General features: G+C 45.9%; 4 non-coding genes across 4 annotated transcripts; all 4 read left to right on the top strand.

Moving 5' to 3' along the window:
• The first annotated feature begins 6481 nt into the window (after positions 1-6481).
• TRNAY-GUA (transfer RNA tyrosine (anticodon GUA)) lies at positions 6482-6567 on the top strand. The gene is given in 2 exon segments: positions 6482-6518; positions 6532-6567. It is a non-coding gene; the product is annotated as a tRNA-Tyr (tRNA).
• Positions 6568-8419: 1852 nt separating this feature from the next.
• TRNAY-GUA (transfer RNA tyrosine (anticodon GUA)) lies at positions 8420-8505 on the top strand. Its single transcript is given in 2 exon segments — positions 8420-8456; positions 8470-8505. It is a non-coding gene; the product is annotated as a tRNA-Tyr (tRNA).
• A 2489-nt stretch (positions 8506-10994) lies between these two features.
• On the top strand, positions 10995-11080 carry TRNAY-GUA (transfer RNA tyrosine (anticodon GUA)). Its single transcript is given in 2 exon segments — positions 10995-11031; positions 11045-11080. It is a non-coding gene; the product is annotated as a tRNA-Tyr (tRNA).
• A 2461-nt stretch (positions 11081-13541) lies between these two features.
• TRNAY-GUA (transfer RNA tyrosine (anticodon GUA)) lies at positions 13542-13627 on the top strand. Its single transcript is given in 2 exon segments — positions 13542-13578; positions 13592-13627. It is a non-coding gene; the product is annotated as a tRNA-Tyr (tRNA).
• The last annotated feature ends 267 nt before the right edge of the window (positions 13628-13894 follow it).

The raw sequence follows: 13894 nt of genomic DNA, 5'->3' as shown, positions 1-13894 counted from the left end.
GATCAATCTGGTCATGCTGGAACACATTTTTGCTTCTTCTTCCCCGGAGCTTAAGCAGCATTTGGCCGATTCGAAGGAGATAGATCCTAAGAAGCTGGCTATTGCAGCAGACTTATGGGTGTCACATCGAGTGTCCCATAAGGACAAAACTCATCCTGGTAAGCAGGAGGAAGGGAAAAAGTCCAAAGATATGGAGGGTGGGGAATCTGCTAAATCTTCTTCCCATAAGGGCCACAAAAAGAAAAATAAGGGTAAGCCATACGAGAACTCACAGGGTAGTGGAGGTTCGCCTCCGAAACAGAACTCTGGTTATAATAAGCCTCCCTACGTAAACAGACCCAATGGGGCTTGTTTTTCTTGTGGAGCAACTGACCATGTGAAGGGGGATCCCCGTTGTAAGGTTAGACCTTTGGGGGTCCACTCCGCTAATCTGGCCTTCTCCTCCTACGAGGAAGAAGAGATTACAGGAGCATCCTTCTCCTCAGACTCATTTCCCAGCGGAATAGAGGCTGAGGTAGTTTTAGTGTCCCTGGGTTCCTGGGAGCCTAAAGTCGCAGAGGCGTATGCTAGGATTCCGGATAATACCAAGCACTACTTTAAAGACAGTGTGCTGATCAATGGAGTGGATACTCCAGCTCTTAGGGATAGTGGGTGCAGTCGAACTGTAGTGGATTCTACCTTGGTAGACTCAGAGGAAGTTGCCAGAGCTACTCTGATGCCCACTAAGTTGGCTGACGGCCCCCTCCGTATGTTTCCCGTGATCCCTGTTAATCTAACTTTAAATGGTACAGCAGTTAGGATTCCAGTGAGCATTCAGAGAAACGTCCCGGGAAAGGTCTTGTTGGGCAATGATCTCAGAGCTCTAGGGCTCGTAGGAGACACTGCCGAAAGACCCTACACACGGTCTCAAGCACGGGCAGCATTGGCCAAGTCCAATACGCCGCCCCAGCCGAAGGGGAAACCCAAGGCGAAAGGAGTCAACAAGTCCCGACGGGGGAAAGAGAATATTCCCCCGAGCTCGCCTACCACTGCGGTGGAGGGAGTTGGTCAATCGCCCGAGCCTGACGAGGAGGTGGCGATGCCTGAAGTGTTCGACCCCAACGACCATCCTGAACTAAAAGACTTGTTAGTTGAAGGAGGTCCTGATAGGGACGACTTCAGTAAGGGCCAACGTGAGTGCCCATCTCTGGAAGGCCTAAGGAGACAGGCCTGCTCCCAGCTTGAGGGTGAACCTCCTGGGAAGCATCGGATTTATTGGGAAGGTGGACTCCTGTACAGTGAGCCCACAGAGTCTACAGAAGGAGACCATAGGAGGTTGGTGGTTCCCCTTGCTGTTAGACCCTTCCTCCTGCAGTTGGCGCATGAAGTTCCCCTTGCTGGTCACCTTGGAATGAAGAGGACCAAGCAAAGGTTATCTATGCACTTCTACTGGCCCAAGATGGGGGTGCAAGTAGAAAGTCACTGCAGGAGTTGTGCCTCCTGCCAGTTGTCTGGTAAGGTTGGCGCGACAATCCAAGCTCCGTTGGTACCGCTCCCAGTTGTGGGGGTACCATTTGAAAGGGTAGGGATCGACATCGTTGGTCCCCTTGACCCGCAAACATCCTCAGGCAATAGGTTTATCCTGGTGCTGGTCGACCATGCAACCAGGTATCCTGAGGCCATCCCATTAAAGACTGTAACTGCCAAGTCAGTTGCAAAAGCTTTACTCGGCATATTTACTAGGGTTGGCTTCCCTAAAGAAGTTGTGTCAGATCGTGGCAGCAACTTTATGTCGAAGTATATGCAGGCTATGTGGAAAGAATGTGGGGTCACCTACAAGTTCTCTTCTGCATACCACCCCCAGACCAATGGTCTGGTGGAGCGTTTCAACAGAACGCTAAAGAGCATGATTGGGGCTCTGGAGGAGCCCCAGAGAAGAAAATGGGATCTTCTTTTACCATGCCTACTGTTTGCCTACCGAGAGGTACCACAGGAGGGTGTTGGCTTCAGCCCCTTCGAACTTCTGTTCGGTCATCCCGTACGGGGACCCTTAGCCATCGTCAAAGAGGGATGGGAGATGCCCACTCCCCCTGTTACTACCAATGTAGTTGACTATGTGCTAGGGCTCAGAAAACGGATGGTACTCCTGATGGGCTTGGCTAGTGAAAAGTTGAAGGCAGGACAAGCGCTGGTGAAACATTGGTACGACCAGAAAGCTTCCTTAATTCACTTTACCCCTGGTCAGCAAGTCCTGATCATGAACCCTATAAGGCCTCGCGCTTTACAGGACAAATGGTCAGGCCCTTACACAGTGGTGGAGCCCCTGGGTGAGGTGAACTATTTAGTGGACCTTGGAAGGCCTGGACAGGCTCCAAAAGTGTTCCACGTAAATAGGCTGAAGGCTTTCGTCCCAAGAGTCGAAATCGCAGCACTGCTACTGGCGTCAGACGTTGAGGAAGAGGAGTCAGAACCTCTTCCCGACCTGTTCCAAAGCGGTCCTTCAGACAGCTCCGTTGAGGGTGTCCGAGTGGCCCCTCACCTGACTTCTGATCAGCAGGCTGAGGTGAAAAGTTTGCTTAGGCAGTTTTCCCCCCTGTTTTCACAGTCGCCTGGTTTGACACCTTGGTGCAAACATAACATTGACACAGGAGACAGTGTACCTACCAAAAGTAGGGGATACAGGATGTCGGATAAAGTACGGTCTTATATTAAGACCGAGGTCAACAAGATGTTAGACCTTGGGGTGATTGAACCCTCTAGTAGTCCTTGGTCCAGTCCTGTGGTATTGGTTCCGAAGGCAGGCACTTCTGAATTGAGGTTCTGCGTGGATTACAGGGCTCTGAATGCTGTCACCAAGACAGACGCTCACCCCTTGCCTCGAACTGACGAGCTGGTGGATACCTTGGGTGCCTCCAAGTATCTCAGCACGTTTGACCTGACTGCGGGCTATTGGCAAATAGCTTTAGCAGAACATGCCAAGGAGAAGACAGCATTTTCAACTCCCGACGGGCTTTACCAATTCCGGGTAATGCCGTTCGGATTGAAGAATGCACCTGCCACTTTCCAGAGGCTTGTGAATCATGTGTTGAATGGGTTGGACGAATTCTGTCTTGCATATCTAGACGATATAGCAGTTTTCAGTGCCACCTGGGAAGACCATGTGAAACACCTCGGGATTGTGCTCCAGGCTCTTCAGAAAGCCCACTTGACCATAAAGGCGAGTAAATGCCAGATTGGACAAGGCTCAGTGGTTTACCTTGGGCATGAAGTAGGTGGAGGAAGGATACAGCCTCTCCCCAGTAAAGTACAAGCAGTACAAGACTGGCCTACCCCCACTACACAAACCCAAGTGAGAGCCTTCTTAGGACTCACGGGTTATTACCGCAATTTTATGGCAGACTATGGCACCATAGCTGCCCCTCTGACTGCCCTCACAACTCCGAAGAAACCCAAGAAGGTAACTTGGACTGACGAGTGTGAGAAGGCCTTCAATGGCTTGAAAGACTCCTTGTGCCAGGCCCCTGTGCTCAGGGCCCCTGATTATCAAAGACCTTTTATCGTGCAGACGGATGCCTCTGACACTGGGATAGGAGCTGTACTATCACAAGTAGATGAGAAGGGTAAGGAACACCCTATCGGTTTTATTAGTCGCCAGCTTAAGGACAGAGAGCTCAGATGGTCCACGGTAGAGAAAGAATGTTTCTCTGTTGTGTGGGCCCTAAGGAAGCTGCGGCCCTACCTCTATGGGACCCACTTCACTGTGCAGACTGACCATAAGCCGTTAAAGTGGCTAATGAACATGAAGGGGGAGAATCCAAAGTTGCTTAGGTGGTCCATAAGTCTACAAGGCTTCGACTTCACTATTGAGCATAGGCCAGGTGTCCAACATAGCAATGCTGATGGGTTGTCCAGAATGTTTTACCGACCTGAACAAGAGACTCATCCAGGGGTGGATTAGTTCCCCCTGTCCATAGTCTGGGAGGGGCGAGTGTTAGGAAAGATTTCGTTATTGTAGGGAACTTTCCTTCCATGTGGCAACCCCTAAACTTTTTGCTATTGTTTTCAACCTGTTTTCTTGACTTTGCCAGAGAAGTGCAGCCTTCTGCCGTACTCCTCTGGGCTTTCGCTCCTTTCTTACGGGGAAACTGACATGCCCTTAAGACAGTCAGTACCGGGGAACGCTGTTTCCCGTAGTTTCTTTTATCGTGTCGCCATTTTAGTGCAACACGACACAAGAGGGCACTGTAAGCTAAGTTACAGCTCTCTTGGGTCTCTAGCCTTCTACAGACCCTAGACACTCTTGTAGGATGGTTTTTGGATCGGTGCAAGTCATTCAGGGACTGGGCTGGTGGCAGCGATCATTTGGTTTATTTTGAGCTCCTTTTGCCGTTCTGAGCACCTTTTTGCCGCGAACACAAAAGGGTGGCCCGGCTACCCAAAATGGCCGGACCACGAGGCTCCTTTGTCTCGTCCACTGTCCGTCTTGCTCCCTTTACCTTCCCCCGGGTCAGGCGACCCGGGGCCTTCCTTATTTGGGCATGTAGTTTCCCGCGAAACACGGTTGCTTTCGCGGGCTTCTACATGTCGTTTGAGTGCCCCCAGGATGTGGGCTGGGCTGTCTGGTCCCAATACACATCCTGGGTGCCAGAGAGTCTAGGGTGGTGTGAATGCCTGGGACCACTGTGGTCCGTGATTGGTCCACGTATGGTATGTGTGTTGATGAGCGGATCTCCCATTGGCTCCCCTCCGTTTTGGCGCGAAGGGAACCGTGGATAAGAGGGAGCTGGAAACACCACTACCATGTCGATCTCCTGAGTTCTTACGAACCCAGGGATACAGGAGCCAAGTATCCTGCGAACACGAGGCTGGACCGAGGAATCGCTGGTGACCCCCTGAAGAACTTCTGCTCCTCATTGCTGTCGTCCGGTGAAGCCCTTTCCACCTAAGATCGAACAAGAAGGCCTGTACTGGCGCTTCGACCTATTGGAATAGCAGGACCAGCTATTCCCGGCACCTTCATCAACTACTGCCGTAAGCCTTCGGAAGTGTCCCTGGGCCATCCAGTTGACTGACCAGCTTACTAAGGAGTCCTGCTCTGTAATCGCCGACAGGTTGGGTGGTATTCTGAGTCCGGGGCACGCTCACACGCTTCGTTTGCTTAGCAACCCTAAGCTATAGGTGAGCAGTGCTCGTTTGGCTTGAATACACCCGGCCGTTCCGTTGCCCTGCTGTGGCGACAAAACTGTGCTTGTTTCTTCGATCGGGACGTCTTTTTACTCTGCACGACGACGAGACGTTCCCTGCTCTTCAGAACCTGCCAGAAGCTGCATCTATCGAGGAGAAGCTCGGGCCTGCTTGCTTCGGGGACCGGTGAGTAGATTAGCTAGGATCTGGTCGCCCTCCTGCAGTGCCCCTTGCTTTTCCCCGCTGTAAATACAGCACCCCTTGTCCGTACTCGCGCCCTGCTTCTGCCTCACAGTGGAGGCTGCGCTAGAGTCGCGGACCGTGTTCTCCTTCACTAGGGCACCCTACAGAGCTGTCCAACGTCCTCCGAAGAGCTTCACCTTCTGCCCATTGGCACCGGCGTGTGCAGGTACTTTTGAGCGCTAGGCTCCACTCTTCGTAGGGATTGGACTACCATCTAGTTAGGGGCCTCAGAAGGCGGACATATCACACGCATTGGTTCGCACTGCCTGTTTTCCTTCCCCTGCAGGTGGATAACATATTTCGTGCTGCTAATGCTGTGAAACTGTGTATTCTGTATATATATTGGGTGGATAGTGTATGTGTTGGTTTAATATCGTTGTATATTGCTGCTTTTACTGTGGTTATTAGTTTCAAGGCCTTATAATAAATGTGTATCTATTTTTGATATAAACAACTGTTTGGAGTAGTTTGTGAACGCTCTTGCTTTGTGTGCTCATTGCGGGCTTTCAGTCACCCTCACCCCTCTTGAGACCTAGTCTTGACCGCCGCGATCGCTACCTTGATTGGTCTGGCTTGTCCAGAGGTTACCCTGTTCCAAGTAATTAGGTTGGCCTTCTGAACTTCTGCGCCACCAGGACAGAGTTCAGAAATCCGTCTTAACAGACACCAATCTTCGTTGGTTTCCTGTGAGGTGTTTTGGATCCCCATCTCTTGCTATGAACTGACAAAACAGCAGAATCCCCTTGACAATCTTGATTTCTCAAGGGAAATGGGAGAACACTATACACCATCCAAGATATTAAAATATTGTCAAGGCCGAACACTGATGAATACTCTGAGGAGATGGTCTGCGAGGCGCCGCCTTTCAACTTTTCCTCCTTAGTATGGTGGTCAGTAACATGCGGGAGACCGCGGAGGGGGTCATTTTTTTAATTGTGAACTGATGTGCTTTTACTCAATTCGGGAACCTCACAAGCCAAATTTGTAGTATTTTGCACGAATTGCAAGAGATGTTTGAATGTCGACGGTTGAAGTGGACGCTCGTATTGAGCTTGCTAGAGACTGATTTGCCAAGCCTTCGATAGCTCAGTTGGTAGAGCGGAGGACTGTAGTGGTAAAACAAGCATCCTTCGGTCGCTGGTTCAAACCCGGCTCGAAGGACTTTTGCCAAATGCACATTTTATTGAATACTTGGAAAGTAAAATACTTGGAAAGTAAAATAACAGACAATTTATAATTATATTATATTTCATCACTGAAAATAGATGCCTTTTGCTTTGAGGCTGTGGCCACGTTATTTTTCTGTCCGACACCAATCTTCGTTGGTTTCCTGTGAGGTGTTTTGGATCCCCATCTCTTGCTATGAACTGACAAAACAGCAGAATCCCCTTGACAATCTTGATTTCTCAAGGGAAATGGGAGAACACTATACACCATCCAAGATATTAAAATATTGTCAAGGCCGAACACTGATGAATACTCTGAGGAGATGGCCTGTGAGGCGCCGCCTTTCAACTTTTCCTCCTTAGTATGGTGGTCAGTAACATGCGGGAGACTGCGGAGGCGGTCATTTTTTTAATTGGGAACTGATATGCTTTTACTCAATTCGGGAACCTCACAAGCCAAATTTGTAGTATTTTGCACGAATTGCAAGAGATGTTTGCATATCGACGGTTGAAGTGGAAGCTCGAATTGAGCTTGCTAGAGAACGGTTTGCCAAGCCTTCGATAGCTCAGTTGGTAGAGCAGAGGACTGTAGTGATAAAACAGGCATCCTTAGGTCGCTGGTTCAAATCCAGATTGAAGGACTTTTGCCAAATGCAAATTTTATTGAATACTTGGAAAGTAAAATACTTGGAAAATAAAATAACAGACAATTTATAATTATATTATATTTCATCACTGAAAATAGATGCCTTTTGCTTTGAGGCTGTGGCCACGTTATGTTTCTGTCCAACACCAATCTTCATTGGTTTCCTGTGAGGTGTTTTGGATCCCCATCTCTTGCTATGAACTGGCAAAACAGCAGAATCCCCTTGACAATCTTGATTTCTCAAGGGAAATGAGAGAACACTATACACCATCCAAGATATTAAAATATTGTCAAGGCCCAACACGGCTGAATACTCAGAGGAGATGGCCTGTGAGGCGCCGCCTTTCGACTTTTCCCCCTTAGTATGGTGGTCAGTAACATGCGGGAGACTGCGGAGGGGGTCATTTTTTTAATTGGGAACTGATGTGCTTTTACTCAATTCGGGAACCTCTCAAGCCAAATTTGTAGTATTTTGCACGAATTGCAAGAGATGTTTACAAGTCGACGGTTGAAGTGGAAGCTCGTATTGAGTTTGCTAGAGAATGATTTGCCAAGACTTTGATAGCTCAGTTGGTAGAGCCGAGGACTGTAGTGGTAAAACAGGCATCCTTAGGTCGCTGGTTCAAATCCGGCTAGAAGGACTTTTGCCAAATGCACATTTTATTGAATACTTGGAAAGTAAAATACTTGGAAAATGACATAACAGACAATTTATAATTATATTATATTTCATCACTGAAAATAGATGCCTTTTGCTTTGAGGCTGTGGCCACATTATTTTTCTGTCCAACACCAATCTTCTTTGGTTTCCTGTGAGGTATTTTGGATCCCCATCTCTTGCTATGAACTGACAAAACAGCAGAATCCCCTTGACAATCTTGATTTCTCAAGGGAAATGGGAGAACACTATACACCATCCAAGATATTAAAATATTGTCAAGGCCGAACACTGATGAATACTCTGAGGAGATGGCCTGTGAGGCGCCGCCTTTCAACTTTTCCTCCTTAGTATGGTGGTCAGTAACATGCGGGAGACCGCGGAGGGGGTCATTTTTTTAATTGTGAACTGATGTGCTTTTACTCAATTCGGGAACCTCACAAGCCAAATTTGTAGTATTTTGCACGAATTGCAAGAGATGTTTGAATGTCGACGGTTGAAGTGGACGCTCGTATTGAGCTTGCTAGAGACTGATTTGCCAAGCCTTCGATAGCTCAGTTGGTAGAGCGGAGGACTGTAGTGGTAAAACAAGCATCCTTCGGTCGCTGGTTCAAACCCGGCTCGAAGGACTTTTGCCAAATGCACATTTTATTGAATACTTGGAAAGTAAAATACTTGGAAAGTAAAATAACAGACAATTTATAATTATATTATATTTCATCACTGAAAATAGATGCCTTTTGCTTTGAGGCTGTGGCCACGTTATTTTTCTGTCCGACACCAATCTTCGTTGGTTTCCTGTGAGGTGTTTTGGATCCCCATCTCTTGCTATGAACTGACAAAACAGCAGAATCCCCTTGACAATCTTGATTTCTCAAGGGAAATGGGAGAACACTATACACCATCCAAGATATTAAAATATTGTCAAGGCCGAACACTGATGAATACTCTGAGGAGATGGCCTGTGAGGCGCCGCCTTTCAACTTTTCCTCCTTAGTATGGTGGTCAGTAACATGCGGGAGGCGGTCATTTTTTTTGTTGGGAACTGATATGCTTTTACTCAATTCGGGAACCTCACAAGCCAAATTTGTAGTATTTTGCACGAATTGCAAGAGATGTTTGCATATCGACGGTTGAAGTGGAAGCTCGAATTGAGCTTGCTAGAGAACGGTTTGCCAAGCCTTCGATAGCTCAGTTGGTAGAGCAGAGGACTGTAGTGGTAAAACAGGCATCCTTAGGTCGCTGGTTCAAATCCCGATTGAAGGAATTTTGCCAAATGCAAATTTTATTGAATACTTGGAAAGTAAAATACTTGGAAAATAAAATAACAGACAATTTATAATTATATTATATTTCATCACTGAAAATAGATGCCTTTTGCTTTGAGGCTGTGGCCACGTTATGTTTCTGTCCAACACCAATCTTCATTGGTTTCCTGTGAGGTGTTTTGGATCCCCATCTCTTGCTATGAACTGGCAAAACAGCAGAATCCCCTTGACAATCTTGATTTCTCAAGGGAAATGAGAGAACACTATACACCATCCAAGATATTAAAATATTGTCAAGGCCCAACACGGCTGAATACTCAGAGGAGATGGCCTGTGAGGCGCCGCCTTTCGACTTTTCCCCCTTAGTATGGTGGTCAGTAACATGCGGGAGACTGCGGAGGGGGTCATTTTTTTAATTGGGAACTGATGTGCTTTTACTCAATTCGGGAACCTCTCAAGCCAAATTTGTAGTATTTTGCACGAATTGCAAGAGATGTTTACAAGTCGACGGTTGAAGTGGAAGCTCGTATTGAGTTTGCTAGAGAATGATTTGCCAAGACTTCGATAGCTCAGTTGGTAGAGCCGAGGACTGTAGTGGTAAAACAGGCATCCTTAGGTCGCTGGTTCAAATCCGGCTCGAAGGACTTTTGCCAAATGCACATTTTATTGAATACTTGGAAAGTAAAATACTTGGAAAGTAAAATAACAGACAATTTATAATTATATTATATTTCATCACTGAAAATAGATGCCTTTTGCTTTGAGGCTGTGGCCACGTTATTTTTCTGTCCGACACCAATCTTCGTTGGTTTCCTGTGAGGTATTTTGGATCCCCATCTCTTGCTATGAACTGACAAAACAGCAGAATCCCCTTGACAATCTTGATTTCTCAAGGGAAATGGGAGAACACTATACACCATCCAAGATATTAAAATATTGTCAAGGCCGAACACTGATGAATACTCTGAGGAGATGGCCTGTGAGGCGCCGCCTTTCAACTTTTCCTCCTTAGTATGGTGGTCAGTAACATGCGGGAGACCGCGGAGGGGGTCATTTTTTTAATTGTGAACTGATGTGCTTTTACTCAATTCGGGAACCTCACAAGCCAAATTTGTAGTATTTTGCACGAATTGCAAGAGATGTTTACAAGTCGACGGTTGAAGTGGAAGCTCGTATTGAGTTTGCTAGAGAATGATTTGCCAAGCCTTCGAAAGCTCAGTTGGTAGAGCGGCGGACTGTAGTGGTAAAACAGGCATCCTTAGGTCGCTGGTTCAAATCCGGCTCGAAGGACTTTTGCCAAATGCACATTTTATTGAATACTTGGAAAGTAAAATACTTGGAAAATGACATAACAGACAATTTATAATTATATTATATTTCATCACTGAAAATAGATGCCTTTTGCTTTGAGGCTGTGGCCACATTATTTTTCTGTCCAACACCAATCTTCTTTGGTTTCCTGTGAGGTATTTTGGATCCCCATCTCTTGCTATGAACTGACAAAACAGCAGAATCCCCTTGACAATCTTGATTTCTCAAGGGAAATGGGAGAACACTATACACCATCCAAGATATTAAAATATTGTCAAGGCCGAACACTGATGAATACTCTGAGGAGATGGCCTGTGAGGCGCCGCCTTTCAACTTTTCCTCCTTAGTATGGTGGTCAGTAACATGCGGGAGACCGCGGAGGGGGTCATTTTTTTAATTGTGAACTAATGTGCTTTTACTCAATTCGGGAACCTCACAAGCCAAATTTGTAGTATTTTGCACGAATTGCAAGAGATGTTTGAATGTCGACGGTTGAAGTGGACGCTCGTATTGAGCTTGCTAGAGACTGATTTGCCAAGCCTTCGATAGCTCAGTTGGTAGAGCGGAGGACTGTAGTGGTAAAACAAGCATCCTTCGGTCGCTGGTTCAAACCCGGCTCGAAGGACTTTTGCCAAATGCACATTTTATTGAATACTTGGAAAGTAAAATACTTGGAAAGTAAAATAACAGACAATTTATAATTATATTATATTTCATCACTGAAAATAGATGCCTTTTGCTTTGAGGCTGTGGTTTCCTGTGAGGTGTTTTGGATCCCCATCTCTTGCTATGAACTGGCAAAACAGCAGAATCCCCTTGACAATCTTGATTTTTCAAGGGAAATGAGAGAACACTGTACACCATCCAAGATATTAAAATATTGTCAAGGCCCAACACGGCTGAATACTCTGAGGAGATGGCCTGTGAGGCGCCTCCTTTCAACTTTTCCCCCTTAGTATGGTGGTCAGTAACATGCGGGAGACTGCGGAGGGGGTCATTTTTTTAATTGGGAACTGATGTGCTTTTACTAAATTCGGGAACCTCACAAGCCAAATTTGTAGTATTTTGCACGAATTGCAAGAGATGTTTACAAGTCGACGGTTGAAGTGGAAGCTCGTATTGAGTTTGCTAGAGAATGATTTGCCAAGCCTTCGATAGCTCAGTTGGTAGAGCCGAGGACTGTAGTGGTAAAACAGGCATCCTTCGGTCGCTGGTTCAAACCCGGCTCGAAGGACTTTTGCCAAATGCACATTTTATTGAATACTTGGAAAGTAAAATACTTGGAAAGTAAAATAACAGACAATTTATAATTATATTATATTTCATCACTGAAAATAGATGCCTTTTGCTTTGAGGCTGTGGCCACGTTATTTTTCTGTCCGACACCAATCTTCGTTGGTTTCCTGTGAGGTGTTTTGGATCCCCATCTCTTGCTATGAACTGACAAAACAGCAGAATCCCCTTGACAATCTTGATTTCTCAAGGGAAATGGGAGAACACTATACACCATCCAAGATATTAAAATATTGTCAAGGCCGAACACTGATGAATACTCTGAGGAGATGGCCTGTGAGGCGCCGCCTTTCAACTTTTCCTCCTTAGTATGGTGGTCAGTAACATGCGGGAGACTGCGGAGGCGGTCATTTTTTTAATTGGGAACTGATATGCTTTTACTCAATTCGGGAACCTCACAAGCCAAATTTGTAGTATTTTGCACGAATTGCAAGAGATGTTTGCATATCGACGGTTGAAGTGGAAGCTCGAATTGAGCTTGCTAGAGAAAGGTTTGCCAAGCCTTCGATAGCTCAGTTGGTAGAGCAGAGGACTGTAGTGGTAAAACAGGCATCCTTAGGTCGCTGGTTCAAATCCAGATTGAAGGACTTTTGCCAAATGCACATTTTATTGAATACTTGGAAAGTAAAATACTTGGAAAGTAAAATAACAGACAATTTATAATTATATTATATTTCATCACTGAAAATAGATGCCTTTTGCTTTGAGGCTGTGGCCACGTTATGTTTCTGTCCAACACCAATCTTCATTGGTTTCCTGTGAGGTGTTTTGGATCCCCATCTCTTGCTATGAACTGGCAAAACAGCAGAATCCCCTTGACAATCTTGATTTCTCAAGGGAAATGAGAGAACACTATACACCATCCAAGATATTAAAATATTGTCAAGGCCCAACACGGCTGAATACTCAGAGGAGATGGCCTGTGAGGCGCTGCCTTTCGACTTTTCCCCCTTAGTATGGTGGTCAGTAACATGCGGGAGACTGCGGAGGGGGTCATTTTTTTAATTGGGAACTGATGTGCTTTTACTCATTTCGGGAACCTCTCAAGCCAAATTTGTAGTATTTTGCACGAATTGCAAGAGATGTTTACAAGTCGACGGTTGAAGTGGAAGCTCGTATTGAGTTTGCTAGAGAATGATTTGCCAAGACTTCGATAGCTCAGTTGGTAGAGCCAAGGACTGTAGTGGTAAAACAGGCATCCTTAGGTCGCTGGTTCAAATCCGGCTCGAAGGACTTTTGCCAAATGCACATTTTATTGAATACTTGGAAAGTAAAATACTTGGAAAATGACATAACAGACAATTTATAATTATATTATATTTCATCACTGAAAATAGATGCCTTTTGCTTTGAGGCTGTGGCCACATTATTTTTCTGTCCAACACCAATCTTCTTTGGTTTCCTGTGAGGTATTTTGGATCCCCATCTCTTGCTATGAACTGACAAAACAGCAGAATCCCCTTGACAATCTTGATTTCTCAAGGGAAATGGGAGAACACTATACACCATCCAAGATATTAAAATATTGTCAAGGCCGAACACTGATGAATACTCTGAGGAGATGGCCTGTGAGGCGCCGCCTTTCAACTTTTCCTCCTTAGTATGGTGGTCAGTAACATGCGGGAGACCGCGGAGGGGATCATTTTTTTAATTGTGAACTGATGTGCTTTTACTCAATTCGGGAACCTCACAAGCCAAATTTGTAGTATTTTGCACGAATTGCAAGAGATGTTTGAATGTCGACGGTTGAAGTGGACGCTCGTATTGAGCTTGCTAGAGACTGATTTGCTAAGCCTTCGATAGCTCAGTTGGTAGAGCGGAGGACTGTAGTGGTAAAACAAGCATCCTTCGGTCGCTGGTTCAAACCCGGCTCGAAGGACTTTTGCCAAATGCACATTTTATTGAATACTTGGAAAGTAAAATACTTGGAAAGTAAAATAACAGACAATTTATAATTATATTATATTTCATCACTGAAAATAGATGCCTTTTGCTTTGAGGCTGTGGCCACGTTATTTTTCTGTCCGACACCAATCTTCGTTGGTTTCCTGTGAGGTGTTTTGGATCCCCATCTCTTGCTATGAACTGACAAAACAGCAGAATCCCCTTGACAATCTTGATTTCTCAAGGGAAATGGGAGAACACT

This window comes from Ambystoma mexicanum, chromosome 1p (assembly GCF_040938575.1).
Source record: "Ambystoma mexicanum isolate Mex_15411 chromosome 1p, UKY_AmexF1_1, whole genome shotgun sequence".
Taxonomy (NCBI): Eukaryota; Metazoa; Chordata; class Amphibia; order Caudata; family Ambystomatidae; genus Ambystoma; species Ambystoma mexicanum.
This window is presented reverse-complemented; position numbering and strand designations above follow the sequence as displayed.